This window comes from Anastrepha ludens, chromosome 2 (genome assembly GCF_028408465.1).
Source record: "Anastrepha ludens isolate Willacy chromosome 2, idAnaLude1.1, whole genome shotgun sequence".
Classification (NCBI taxonomy): Eukaryota; Metazoa; Arthropoda; class Insecta; order Diptera; family Tephritidae; genus Anastrepha; species Anastrepha ludens.
In genome coordinates, this window is record NC_071498.1 from 112,750,540 (window position 1) to 112,766,173 (window position 15,634).

The 15,634-nt window shown below is 35.2% G+C and overlaps 1 protein-coding gene across 6 annotated transcripts in view; it reads right to left on the reverse strand.

Moving 5' to 3' along the window:
- Window positions 1-15,634, reverse strand: part of LOC128855109 (elongation of very long chain fatty acids protein AAEL008004) — a 137,327-nt gene that overhangs the window by 104,794 nt on the left and 16,899 nt on the right. The window contains exon 1 of one of the 6 annotated variants that reach the window (XM_054089742.1): window positions 9,170-9,252. The exons of the other annotated variants lie outside the window; for them this stretch is intronic. The gene's annotated coding sequence lies outside the window, so the exon portion shown is untranslated. Of the gene's footprint in view, window positions 1-9,169; window positions 9,253-15,634 lie in introns of those variants that run through there. 6 annotated transcript variants of the gene reach the window in all.

The following is a 15,634-nucleotide window of genomic DNA, read 5'->3' on the forward strand; positions in this document are numbered from 1 at the left end:
CTAACAAAATTTCCTTTCACTAGTCTGTGTATTGTATGTACGTACAAATGCTATATACATTTGTTTTGTTATTTAATTTTTTTTTTCTTTTAGTTTTCCTTGTGTTTTATTATTTTTTTGCTTACTTGTATTTAACACGAAACAAATTGGAGTTACTCAGTTCACTGCTAAAAATGTACTAAATCGTATGAAGAAGCTCACTGCTTATTTGTTTCAATTTAATTTCTTATAATAAGTTCTGTTCAGTCTTTAATTGTCAATCAATTTGGAAAATTTTGTAATTAAACTAATAAGCAATTCAAATTAAATTTACAGTAGCGAATTTATATTCTACTGAGTACATGAAATTATGTACATATGTATGTATTTGTTTTAGAGAAAACACTTTTCAATAGCAATACAAATTTATTTTTATATATGATACATACATACATACATACATACATACATGCATACTTATATGCAAGCTGAAGGTATTTACTGCTGCCCTGGCATTTGTATAACCACGGATCTGAGTTAATGTAATAAGAATGAATTCTTTACCAAGTACTTGGCCGACCTTCTCCTCCAATTTGTGGTGCACGTCTTGATGGTGTACCAAACATTGAGGAATCTACAGTTTTATGCCACTTTCGAGCGGCAGGCAGTTTTTATGAGGCAGAAACACGATTTGTGAATAACAAAATTCCCTTATTTTCTTTGGTGGCATAGTTTTAGGTTCAATTTATTATATGTTACAACAACAAAAGCGTTATGCGTTTAAGTAACACAAAATATTGCAATAGTTCTACTGTACATAAATTATAGAATAAATTAAAAATAAAAATTGAAATTAAAAAAATTATACAAAATATTTATTCTTATTTGGCAATACGCATTTTAGTTTTATTTTTAAAATTTTTAAATTTCAAGGGAAACGTTTTACATTCACATATTAGTTGGTATAGATTTTATGGCATTGTAGGGGACCTTGGCTTTGCTTACTTGTTGATCTATGCTGAAGGAAGCCATTTTTTCACTCTTTGCATGATTTAAACAGAAAGGGGTAACTTAACTTTACTTTACTAAAACCTCTTGTACCTGTTGCAAAAAAAAAAAAAAATTAATTAAAATAAATAAAGCAGTACCAGAGCGCCTCGGATGCATTTTACAATAAAGTAAAAAAGTTGTGCATATGCATGTGTGACTTTGTAGGCAATTTTCTGGGACCAAAAATAAGAAGTACTTTCAAGTTTAATTTTTTTATTAGAAATAACATCATTTTGCGGTCATCCTCCGATTCTGTCTTCTCAAGAATATTAATTCAGCATCGGTTCCTGTTTCTCCCACTGGAGCAAAGGACCTCACGAATATTAAATACTTATGCTTAAAATGAAAACAATTTTTTTAAGTTTTGGGTTCTTGTTTTTTGCCCAGAAAAACATTTATTTTATTTTATTTTATGCTTCCTTCATTAATAAGACTTATTTTTTGATTTTATTTGTTAGGTAAAACTTTTTTTAGTTATTTACTTTTAGTTTTAATTTAATGTTTTTATTTAACTACATTTTTTTATTCAATTATTAATCGCAAATCTCCAGGCGCACCAAACTACGAATTTTGCGCTCATGCGTAAAGGCAGTATTGTTGTACGGAAGCGAAACATGGCTGGTCTCTAACACCGTCGCACAGAGGCTACAATCCTTCATCAACAAGTGCCTCCGCATCGTCTGCAGAATATTCTGGCCAAACACCATCAGTAACTACGCACTGTGGAGATTAACGCACGAGGAACCCATGCTTCGACAAATCAAACGCAGGAAGTGGCGATGGATAGATCACACACTGAGAAAACCACAATATAGCAACACGAGAATGACACTGGACTGGAACCCGCAAGGGAGCAGAGGTCGCGGTCGACCAAAAAACATTTGCGGAAGGTCGATGCTGCGCGAACTGGCCGATGCCGACATCTCATGGGAGAGTCTAGTCGAGGCGCTATACTTCTGAGAGGAGTGAACAAGGAAAAAAAATATTGAAAGACTTCACAATTTTCAATTCGAAATAATGAGTTTTAATATTTACATTTTAAAAAGTAACGTTTTTTCGCCATTTTCCAATGGTTTACATTTCAGAGTTTCTTGTTGTATATTGAGCTGCGGCGTAATTTTACGTTCAGCTGATTGTTTTCCTACTCTTAGACCGATACAACGATGCCACAATGACAAAACTTAATGAAAACGATTTCTTTTGTTCCTTTTTCACTCGTCAAGTCGTGTCTTGCGTTAGTTTCTATTTTGCTTTCTTACAGGATAGCTGATTAGCCTGCCGCTACCAGTCCTAAGCAGTGGGAATGCCCACCTGTCGTTGCTTAGGAACAACGCCTTCTTGCTGCTTGGAGCGCCATCTGTGTGTCACATTTTTCTAGCGGAAGAATCTCACAGATGGTTGAGGACTTCGCTAAAGTCCTGGTGTGTCGGCGCTATTACCGCGGCATCCCGCTTTCTCTTGCTGGCGCCATATGATGCTATGTGTGATTTTCTTTGCTTTTGCTTGTTTTGGCAGTCACAATGCAGATAATGCGCTGACTATTGTACGGGAGAAAGTATGTTTTTGGGTTTGAGGAATAAGATTTTTTTTTTCATTTTAGAAACACGGAAAGCAGGTAAATGTGGATAAGTGCAAGGACCGTGCTTTGCGTGGGATTCAAACCCACAACCGCTACTGAAAAAGATACAGTGGCCAAAATTATGGATTTTTTTCTCAAACCCGCACTTCGTTTACTTGGAATACAAGGTGGCGCAAAATTAATCATCCGATCGGCAGATTTATCATTTGTGCAAATGCACAGATAGCAGCGCTATAAAAACAGAATCACTTTTCCACTTTTTTTTGAAAATGGTGATGAATGTTGGTTTTTATTTTTTTTAAATATTGTACAAAATTTGGATTTGGGTACATGGTTTTTGTTATAGAATTCGCTATACTAAAAAAATGCAAAGAAAGTTAAAGATTGCTAATTTCTCGCGCTTCTCTTATTTTGAGCACAGGTGTATGTTTTAAAATGAAAGCAATCGATGGCTCACCCTTTAAAGTGTAGAAATACGCTTATTTAATTATTTTAGTGAAATCGCTAAATAAAATAATTTAAATAAACCGAAATAATAGAATGACGGAAAATAATTAAAAAGGCCCTCGATGTCAAAAGGCGAATAAACATTCAGCAATTTGTAAGCACAAACCTTTTAAAATATGCGCAAAATTTTCCAAAACATTTACGCGTAAAATAAATTAAAACTTACAAAGCAAAATACAATCCAAAAGCAATAAAAATCTACTGCCTGCTAGTAACGAGTCAAATAATCTCTTTTTTACGTTTTTACCTCTGTTAAGTTCAAAACTTGACTTTCCTGTCAACAAGATCGTCAGTTTTCCACAGCACTCATATGTGTCTGCGTGTGTGTGTGGCAAAAATTATTAATTGACAACCGAGTAAAATTGAATTAACTGACACTTCTAATAAAATTTCTAATAAAGGCACACACACACAGATACATTTGCGTTGGATTATAAGCGCTTTTAAATTGGCTACGGAATAAAAATGATTTGATTAATCATAAAAATAATTAGCGACAATTAAACCAATTCAAGTGTCAGAAATGCGATTTGTTGGCGTTGAAAATATGCGATGAGGTGTTGAAAAGTATATTTCAATGCGAGCTTCAACGCGAATTCATTAAAAAGTAATAGAAAATAAATTAAAACAGAAGTTACGAAAAAAAGAAAAATTCTTTAACAACACCAGTAGTAACTCCGGCAAAACAGCAACAAAGCAACAGAGCTAAGCATTAATTAAACTTGAATTATTCGACAAATTAACTTTTTTGCCGAGTGGAATTTTTATTCTCTTTGATTATATCTTTAATTTCGCAGACCTTATATTTTATTGCAAATTTTATTGTAGTATTTCAACTCTGCTGCATAAGCATTTATTATTGATGCTGCTGTTGGTGTTTGTAGAATTTTTAGTCTTATTTTAATTGTTGTCTCGGTATTTTATTTAAAAAATAAAATATAAAAAAAAACGCAGTTTTTAACCGTACAAACACATTTTAACTATGTACAAACACATTTCCTGGCAATTAGTTCATCAAAATGGAGTTCAATTTATTCAGAAAAATAAAAAAAATAAAAAAAGTATTTTTCGCTTCATATTATAGATCTCAGTATTTTAATTTTGTACTTTATTTAATTTTTTTCAAAAAATTGTTTTCTCTTCATTTCTCGTAAACTTGAATACTGATTGTTAACTTTTGAGCTTTTAAAAAATTTGGATTTTAATTTCATATATTTTCTCACACCTTCAATTTCAGCCATTTGCAGTAGGAAAAGAAGGTTGGCGGAGAAATGACCACCGTTGGATTCACAGCACTGAGCAAACTTCGCAGTGTTAGGATAGTATTCTGCCATACGTTATTGTAAAGATGACAATAAATTGGTTGAAATCTGTACAGACTATTATTTAACGCTATATCTTCACGCCAAATAATGGAACGTCCTACGCACTGTACGATCCTACAAGACACTGTACAACCCTAGCATACTTTTATTTGATGATTTGCTCATTAACCACTCAAGTAATTTTTGTCGAACACAACAAAGTGCGCTAATCATTAATATCTCGTACTAACTGGTGCTGATTAGAATCACCCAGTGCAATCAGGTCCTGCTCAACTTGGTTTTTAAGCGCATTGAAGGCATTTCCTCTGCCACCGTCAGCAGTTATCGACCACATGGAATATATTCATGGCTGTAGTATTCGTATACATGTCGGTAGAAGTGACAGTCAGTCTCTAAACCAACTCACTTAGGCCGTTACCGATACATTGTGAAACGTATACATCCGTGTCGCCAGCCCTAACCAGCTAAGCAACTGGATACTTTTGCTGTATTAGTAAGTCAGTGTCGCTACCGCGCATAATATTCCTCACCGAAAAATGCAAGAATCACAATTTACAGTTTTTTGTTTTTAAACCGCTTTTTTACTAAATATATTAAAAAAAATGAATTTTGACAAATTACAAATATGACTGACGTATATACAACCATTTAACCAGTCGCTTATAAGCTTTCGCCAACCGCTGCCTAAGGATTATAAAAGGTTTTCCAATAACATGTGTTACAGGTGAATGGATTGCGCTATCGAGAGATGATTAACGATTTTTTATGACCGGAATTGGATGGTATTGATATGGACAACGTTTATTTTCAACAAGACGGCGCTACGTGCCACATAAGCAACGAAACCATTGAGCTTTTACGGGAAAAGTTTCCGGACCCGTGTGGGTCACACTTTACGCAAAAAAGACGGTAACATAGCGAAGAAGGCAATGGAGTGGAATCCACTCGCATCGAGAGAAAGTGCGCCTGGCAGGCCAAGCGAAATCTGAGAAAGAACTGTGGCTCGCGAGACGGCTCTAATCGGGTTAAGCTGGAAACAGGTGAAGGCGTTATGCAGTAATCAGACGAGATGGCCCAGCTATTGTCCACCGCTAGGGAATCAAAGAAATAATGATAATGATATATATGTTTTTTTTTTATTATGAATAAATTTTATTTGCAATCTATCAGTTGACAATCAGCAAATTTTTTAAATATAAGAATTATGACAGGATTGATTGCGCTCCATTGAGACCAATCAATATATTGTAAAACAGTTGTATTCGCTACAAATCAATTATGTTTCCTCAAATCTGTTTGGGAGATTCAAAATATGGCTTTAAGATAGCTTTGTAGAGCAGTACTTTATTTTCGAGACTAAGTTGTGATCGCGAGCATAAGAGCCAGTACATTTTTTTCGTTTTAAGCTTGAGTTGTTTCTGTTTCTCTTTAATGTGGGTTTTCCAGGTCATTCATCGGTCCAAATGTACTCCGAGGTATTTGACAGTTTCACTTTCAGGTATTTTAGAGCCCTTCAAAAATACGGGAGGACAATTCCCGGTTCTCAAAGTAAACGTTATCTGAACAGACTTCTGAGTGTTAACCTCCATCTTCCAATTCATTAGCCATTTTTCAACCATATTCAGTTGTTGTTGTAGGTGAAGTGATGCGTCAATACGATTACAGTTTGTGGCAATAAAAGCTGTATCATCAGCATATGTTGCAGCATCTATGTTACTGTTAATCGGTAGGTCAGCGGTAAATATTGTGTATAGAACGGGGCCTAATACGCTCCCTTGTGGAACTCCAGCATTAATTGAGTACAACTCTGAAGATTCATCTTTTTCATGGACATAGAACGTACGACCACTAAGATATGACTTTATAATTAAATAGTAAGGAGCTTGAAGCCAATTTTTTATTTTGTAGAGTAACTCTGGGTGCCAAACTTTATCGAATGCTTGCTTGATATCTAAAAATACCGCAGTGCAATACTGCTTATATTCAAAAGCATTCTTGATAATTTGAACAATTCGGTGGCATTGCTCAGGAGTCCCATGCCCCCTCCTAAACCCAAACTGATGTTCAGGTATTATATCGCAGTCCTCTAAAACAAGTAACATTCTTCTTAAAAGTATCTTTTCAAATGCCTTAGAGAAGGTCACCAGCAAGCTAATTGGACGATATGAAGACGGACAGTGCTCTGGTTTGTTAGGTTTCGGTATCATGATTATCTCGGCGCATTTCCATTGACTTGGGTAGTGGTTGAGTCTAAGCATAGCATTATATATATAGGTAAGAAGTCTAATACACATTTTGGAGGCAGGTTCTTTATGGTAAGTCCATCAATTTTGTCAAAACATGGAGATTTTTTAAGCTTTATTTGCTTAATTTCATTTACTACTTCCTGAATAGAATTTTTGCGAATGGGCAAGCTTAACTGACTGGATAATGATATACGACGTCATTTGCAAAAATTATAAATCTACCGATAGGGTGATTAATTTTGCGCCACCTTGTACATTTTAAATTAGTGTCTGAAATTAATGTAAATTGTTCCTTTGCTTTTTATGAAAAACACTGGATTTTTCAAAAATCATTGCTTTTTTATTATTTGAGCCCTAGAAATTGTGCGCTTCGGCTCGGTTCGCCGTTAGAAATCGATGTTCGCCCATTGTCTAATCATTTACTGCTGTTCGGTAAATAATTCAATATTTGATTGATTTTCATTGAACTATAATTATTTTTTGATTATTTAGTGTTACTAATACCAGGTTGTGCAAAAATTTTGATCACGTTTGTTCGTGCGTTATTTCTAAGAAAAATCGGTTATTAAACTCTGAGTTGTAGAGAAAATTAATCGTGATAATTTTTTGATTATTTCGAATTATAATCGATTATAGATACCTGAGTTATGAAAAAAATATAATTGTGAGTATACTTAATTCTCCGTTTACACGACCGATACGTTCCTAAATTGTCGTGCAAAATATTCATGTAAAAAGAGAATTAGGTGTATAAGTAATAAGAGCCCTTAATCGTTTTCATCACCAAGCGTAAATTATCTCATTAACTGATAAATAAGATTGGTTACATGCAATTTCCTTTATCAAGTGAACAGCTTTTCCCCATCTCCTCTCGATAAACTGCTGATGTGTTTCTAAATGATATTATGTTGGGGAAAAAGAAACCCATCATTTTTATTTTGTATTTTGCTCAAATGGTTTAAAACTGTTTTATGGTCGATCTTTAGCTCCTGGGCATTGCTACGACTACTAACATCCACGTCCACTTCGATTTTTTATGTGACTTATCGACATTATCGAAACTTTCCTTTGCATCAAAAATGCCTTTTACAGCCATCTAGCGAGAAAATAATGGTTTTCCTTTTCCCCAAGCTTACAGGTTTGATTGAAAAGTAATGAACCTTCCCGCGCGGAGCTTCTGCCAAGCGATCAACCGAATCGGCTGGTGGGGGAAAATGATCGTTGGACCTTCCCCTTCCACTAGAAAGCGGTCCCAGTTCGCTGGCAACAGCGGTGCAGTCAACATCGCTCCGCGCGTGAAAGCTATTTTAAAAGTGTGTTAGTATTTTGCAGTGGCGAAAATACAGCAATCGTTGGAGCAACAAGGAGTTTGTACCTCCAGGAAGCACTGTAAAAGCGGCATTTTACAAAGAAGTGCTCCTTCGGCTGAAAAACCGCGTCGCCCGGGTTCGGCCCGACCTCGTCAACAATTGAACCCTTCATCACCGCCTTCCTCTGCGCCTCTGCATAGGCCAAAATGGGGGTTCCGGTGCTTCCCCACCCTCCCTACAGCCCAGACCTGTCCCCTTCGGACTTCTTCTTGTTCCCGCGCCTGAAAATAAAGCTGAAGGGGAGGCGTTTCGTCTCCATCGAGGCGATCCAAAAAACTGTGACAGCCGAATTGAACGCGATTTCGGCGGGGCGGATGAGTTTAAAAAATGTTTCCTGCAGTGGAAGGACCGCTGCCAGCGGTGTATTGACGCTCAAGGGTCCTATTTTGAAGAATATTAGGTGTATAAGCCAAAAGGTTTAATAAAACTGCTTAAAAAAAATAAGGGTCATTACTTTTCAATCAAACCCTGTATGTATATAATTGGCGCCTACAACCTCTTTGGGGTTTTGGCCAAGCTCCTCCTCTTATTTGAGTTGTGACGCACACCAGGTTGTTGAACTACAATTTTAAGCCGACTCCGCACGGCAAGTGAATTTTGTTTCTTCTTTTTTCATGGCAAAAATCCACTCGTAGGCTTTGTCATTGGCTGCCCACCGCTATTTTGCCATATATTGGTAATCGCTATTAGAAAATTTTTTTTCTATCATGCTGCACACACGGGTTTTCGAATTAGCGCACTGCCGAATTGCAGTCATGCACCAAACTATTCGGCAGAGCTTTCCATAGCCTTCCGATAAACAGCTGATGTATTTCTGAGCAATATTTTTCTCAAGTTAAATGCTTCACTTACAACAACTCAGAAAAATTGAAAGTTCAATTTTCATAATATGTGTAAGATGGCACAAAATTAATCATCCAATTTTGTTTTTGAATAACTTTTTACTTTATAAAAAAAAAAAACAGGTTTTGCGTGATGGAAATTTATATTTTGATCTTTACGCGCTCCATTCCATCTGCGATTTGCAAATTTTGCGCCACCTTGTACATATGTACGTAGTTTCAAATATTCACCATTTATGCTCATTGCGAAATGTGGTGCAAACTTATTTACCTTAGAGACACCTGTTTAATCGAATAGTCTTAAAAATTCTTTGTTTACGTCGTTTTTACGGATATCGACCAGTTGCATGTCTATGTTTGTTATTATTTACGACCCCGTAGTATATAAAACTTTATTTATTATGCTGCAATTGTTTTCCTTTATTTATTGGCTCGAATTTCAAATATCTTTTCGTGTTATTTTTTAAAAAATTGCATAATTAATGGAATTCATTTTATTTATTTTCCTTCATTCATATTTGTAAGATTTGCCATTAATTAAATATTTTTTCGTGCTGCAATCAAATGTGCATATGTATTATCGACAAATGATGTACATATGTGTGTCTGTGTATTTTGAGTAAACTTTATTTATTCGCTGCTATCACTACTTCGCAACTTATTTTCATTTCGTAGACCTTCAGCCGTTTGCGCTGATTTGTTGCTTTACGAATTTCACTCCTTCTTTTTATATTTATTCGGTTTTTATCACTTCGAAATTGCTGTATTTGCACTCGATATACGTACGTATGTATGTATATGTAAATGTGCACTGAATAATTTTTAGGTTATGTATGCGCAAGCATACCTGTAAAACAACACACGCACGCACACACACACACACACACGCTTACATGCATGTATTAATTAATGTTTTTTCTTTAACGATTTTTAGCCAAAATTTCGTGCATCAAATCAAACTTGATTATTGGCTAACGACACAAAAAACCTGACCTTATCGAAGTAATTTGTATTAGGAAAACTTGCAGACAAAAAAATTTGTATGTTTACAGTATTACAACACACACACGCATACATGCATACACGTATAAATGAATGAAACACACAGGCGCACATCTAAATAAACCGTAAAAAAGTGATTAGTAAGAAGAAAAACGGACACTACTGGCAGTGAAATAGATTTTTGTCAATACCCTTACAAAATACATGCAAATATGTAACAAACAAATACAAAGGTATATGTACATATATACACATGTGTATGTATATATGTATGTGTGTATTTGATTCGCGATAAATATTGCACTATAAAAAATGGCAATCCGAAAACTTCAATTAACCGGAATAATTAGTTTTTTGTTGTTGTTGCTGTGTGTGTGTTTTTTTTTTGTTGCTGCTCTACAGATCAGCGAGGCAGCAGCGAGCACAATGTAACGTTTTGTAGCTGCAGCTGCAAGTGCACGTTTGTAAGTGTACGTATGTATGTACCTTTATACGTATATTTGTATGCGTGTATGTATGTATGCATGCTTGGATGAATGTATGCATGCATATATGAATGGAAGCGCACACATTTCCGTCTATTCCGTCTTGCGTGAGTATCGGTAAGATGCACGCGCGCTGATTCAACAAGAGGCATTAAAACGGAGCATTACTTGCGGTTGATTCTTGCGCAAAGAATGGCAAATAGACAAATAATGCCAGTGCATATCTACATACATATGTACATGTGCATGTGTTGTTGTAAACATTCATATATTTTTATTTATGTACATACATCTATCTGTATGCCAGTATTTATAAGTAGCTGAGCACACACCGACACATGAACGTTGCTAGTTGATTTGCGCTTAGGCTCCCTGCCACTTAGAAAATATAGCAGTTTGGCGGAGGAATGGCGAATTGACTAACTAACTAACCGGCTGGCTGGCTGACTGACTGACTGATTGACTGACTGACTACCGCGGACACACACACTCAGCTCGAGACGGTTTTACGCGCACACACAAGACACGACACTACTGTTAGACGAGCGACTAGCAACTAACTTACAATTCGCGTCGCCGACTAACATTGACTAACAACGCGACTTACTGCGATACACAGATAGCAGCAGCATAGCCAGCAGCGATGTTTGCAACAACAACAGCCGCAGTAGCAGCAGCGTAGTGGCGGCAGCAGTAGTGAACAAACAAAAGCAAAAACAAAAAAAAAACAGAAACACACGCACATGAATTATGAAGAAAAAACCAAAGAAGTGGAAAAACAGCACACATTCAGTTCAATCGGCGCACATACAAGCACCTGCACCTTGCTGCGCCGCACCATGCCGACCATTCGGGTGGGCAATACTCCAACTTGTCAGTGTGACGCGCGGCGCTTGAAGAACAGTTACCTACAATCAACGATAACAACTTCAATAGGCCGCATGTCTGCGCTGTTTTTTGTTGTTAACTATAAAGTTATATTTATATAGGTACACCCATACACATACGTTTGCATATGTATGGTTTTTATGTGTGTATGCATTTACATTTATGTATGATATGTTCTGCTTGTCGCTCATACGCCGCGTATGCTCGCACCTCTGCCCATGTGTATTTGTGAAATGTGTGACTGCGCTTCTTGATTATGATAAGATAGACGGCGTCAACGCGCCATGTGTATACTCGAACTTATACTCGTACACAGATGAGCCTACATGCTTACCCACATATCTGCATACTTGTATACGTACAATTGCACAAGATCGTTAGCTAGCAGCTATCAGCTACTCATATCAGTCTGGCCGCACAACCATCATAACTGCCCCTCAAACACCAATATAAGATCCGCAAACATTAACCGTAATCACGCACACACCCACCCATGCGTTAGTGAATATACTTACACACACACCTGTAGCGTTGGTGGGTGCTGCTTGTGACGGCTCGATATTGGGATAACTAAACTGCCAAGTGTTTATATGTAATAAAATTGTAGACTTGTAGCTGTCAAATATGTTTTACGTTGAATTTAAGTTTAAGTTTTGTATTTTTTAAATTTGTTTTTGTATTCATCTCGATTGCGCTGGTGTCTTTATGTACTTTGGAAATGTGTGTGTGTGTGCTGTGTTATTGATATGAACAATTACTTAATTACTTTGTGGGGGAAACGGCACTTGTTTATGGTAGCAAATACATAGCGTAAACATTTTTGTCAAGGTTTAGGCCGAGTATCATCTTCCATCTGTCGCCATGTGTTTCGACCTAGTACCGAAAATAATTATTATTTTCAATTTTTTAATGGAAAAAAGTCAAAAGCTTCGAAATATCATAGCCCAGTTTCGAATTTTATATAGATGAACAAACCTTTTGAACCATTTTTGATGCTTTTTATGAATATTTAACGCTTTACATTTTTTTTTTGTGATAAATATAAAACTTAGTACTTAGAATATTATAAACCCGATAAAAACCGGATATGGTTCTAAGTGGATTTTTTTTTCTCAAGTTCAACGCTTGTCTTTCAACATCTCAGGAAAATTAAAAGTTTAGTTTTCATTATATGTTATGTATACGGTGGCGCAAAATTAATCATTCAATTTTGTTTTCAAATAACTTTTTTTCTTTTGGACGCTAAAAACTACTGACATTAATCAGCTAAAGGTATTTGAAAGAAAAATATTGCGAAAAATATATGGACCTGTAAGACTGCAAGACGGTACCTATCGAATTAGTTATAATCATGAGCTGGAACTATTTAGTAGCAAAAAACGAAACTTTGTTACCATTTATAAAATCTCAGAGGAGAAGATATATTAGCTCAGACACGTGTTTAGAATGCCCAAGGGGAGTACAACTTGAAAGGCAGTTGAATTACGCCCTATTGGAGACCGAAGAAGAGGACGCCCCAGAGAGCGATGGATCGAAAACGTGGAAGTTGACCTTGAAAAGCTAAACGTGCGGCGGTGGCAGGAGGTAGCCTAAGCTAGAGACAGATGGCGGAAGGTTGTGAATGAAGCCATGGTTCACCAAGGGCTGCAAAGAAGAAGAAGAACTTTTTTACAGAAAACTAACTTTATAAAAAAATTAGCCTTGAGTGATGGAAATCTTTATGTTGACCTTTATGTGCACTATTGCTTCTCTGCCATTTGCAAATATTATAAATCTTCCGATAGGGTGATTCATTTTGCGCCACCTTGTGCACATGTATTTTCAAATAATCGACATTTATTCTCATTATGAAAGAATTATTATTAAAATTTTAATTCACCGGGCTGAAAAAACAATCATATAATTAGTTTTTGTTTTTTCTAGTTATATTTTTACAATGAAAATAAAAGTCGTTTTTTAAGTAACAAAATCGAAATGACTAATTTTCTATTCTTTGTGTATAAATAAATAACTAAATAAAAATAAAAATAAGTGAAATGCAGGAAATTCAAACACTTTCTGAAGTAATCATTCTTTAGCGATCAATAATAATAATGAATTTATAAGTTTTATTGTATTGCTCAGAAAATATGTAAATCAGATGTCGAGTTATAATTTTTTTTATTAAGACTGAAACTCATTTTCCGAGTGTTATTTTTGCATTCTAAAATAATGATTATTTTGTGAGCTCTCATTTTTATATTGAAAAGAAAAAGCTTATGGTGTTTTTTCTTTGCTCAGATGATTATGTTTTGAATTTTGATATCTCTTTATCGAAAAGTTAAAGTTTTAATTTTTTCATTAAAAGCTTAACTCGTTTTTAAAGTAATGATTTTTTTCAGAGTTATCATATTATTTTTATGATAAAAAAAAACTACATTTTATAATTTTTTTTTTCTTTTATCAGATGATATATTAATTCTTTGAGTTTTATTTTGGGATCGAAAATAGAACTCATTTCTTTCTGCCGAGTTATAATTTTTTTTATTTAAAAGGTAACTCATTTTTGCGCTCTGAAATAATGCTTTTAACTCACAAAGATCTTTTATTTTTGTGATAAAAAAGAAAACAATTTTTTAATGATTTTTTTTCTTCTTTCATCAGATAATTCTTTACTGAGTTTTTAATTTTTATATCGAAAATAAAACGTTTTTCTTGGATGGGTTTTTTTCTCAGAAATAAAAGTTAATTTTTGAGATTTACGTTTTTTTTTTTGGCAAAACGGAAAGCTTAAACGGCTACAATCCATTTCACCTCAGCTCATCTTGACTCACGTGATCTTAGTTCAGCGTAGCAAATCACAAACATATCTCAGAAAGAGTGTGTTTAAAGGCATTAAAGTAAATATTTGTTCACCACCGAGTGATACAATTGAGTCGCAAGGTAACTTGTGTGTCTCTTCGAAACTCTCTAAACCGAGTTAATGAAGAATCCGACGTGTTGGTCGTATCATTCAACGCTTCTGCACAAGAGCTTCTCAGTTGTGTGTGAACTCTTTCAGGGTACTTACCTACCCTGGTGGGTAGCATTATTTTTTAATTTTATTTATTTTATTTATTTATTTATTTATTTATTTATTTGTTTATATAAAATAGTACATAGTAAGACTAAGGTCTTTTAATAGTACTTCAACAATATTATAAGCAACTGGAATAGTTTTAACATACAAGTTTCTTAATCTAAAATTTTACACCAGTTCATTTACGAATTAATCCAATATATTAAACTAAACTATAATAATAAGAATAAAAGAAGCAATAGGAAAAGAAAAGAAGGATTTAGAGAAGAAAGAACAAAAGTAGTAATTAGAGAATATAGAGAGAAATTTAATGCCCTAATTTAATGCAATCAAACACTTTTAAAGTAATTATAGACTTGTGCCCTGAAGTTAAATCTGTTAAGTCCAGCCTTCACAGTGTCGGGTAATGAGTTCCACACTTTAATAGCGTTAATGAAAAATAATCTAGATGATGGTAGGTAATTAAATTTTGGAACGATGAATTTGTCGTGTCTGCGAGACCTTACTGGTATCAACTTCTCTGTCAGATAGGGCGGAGACTTGAATAGTGTAAGTTTGCATAAAAATATGCAATTTCTAGCAGACAAATAACTGTTAAGGCAACATCCCAGTAACCTTGATCGCCATGCAGAGATATGTTCATATCTGCCAATCCCATATACATACCGAGTGGCGTTATTAAATGCCACATTCAGTTTATGGCAAGATGTGGAGTCGAGTTTGCTGTATACCACCTCAGAGTACGTAATGAGAGGCATAATTAGCTGGAGAACTAATTTGCGCCTCGTTTTCTCTGGCGTGAATGTTGCAGAGACTCTCAGCTTACGCAATGTAGCATAAATGTTCCCCACAACCCTATTTATATGGTCAGCACAGGTAAGTTTTGTGTTGAGAATGAACCCCAAATTTTTTACCTTGTCCATAAAGGTAAGGGAACTTGTACCTATCCACAATTTAGGGATATTGTCAACATGCACGACACTATTACATATAGGTAAGACATATGACTTTGACGCGTTCAGACATAAAGAGTTTTCATTAGCCTATACAGAAATAGCAGACAAATCACTGTTTATTTTGAAACATAAATCTTCAACGAGACCAATACGACTGGGCAAGTACAATTGTATATCATCAGCATACGCATGGACATTCACATACTGACAAACGTTAAAAACATCATTGACAAAAAGACTGAATAAAAGCGGACCAAGGATAGACCCTTGCGGAACACCAGTGTGTACGTATCTAGACTGAGATGTTGATTTACTGGTCTTGACCTTCTGTGTTCTGCCACCAAGGT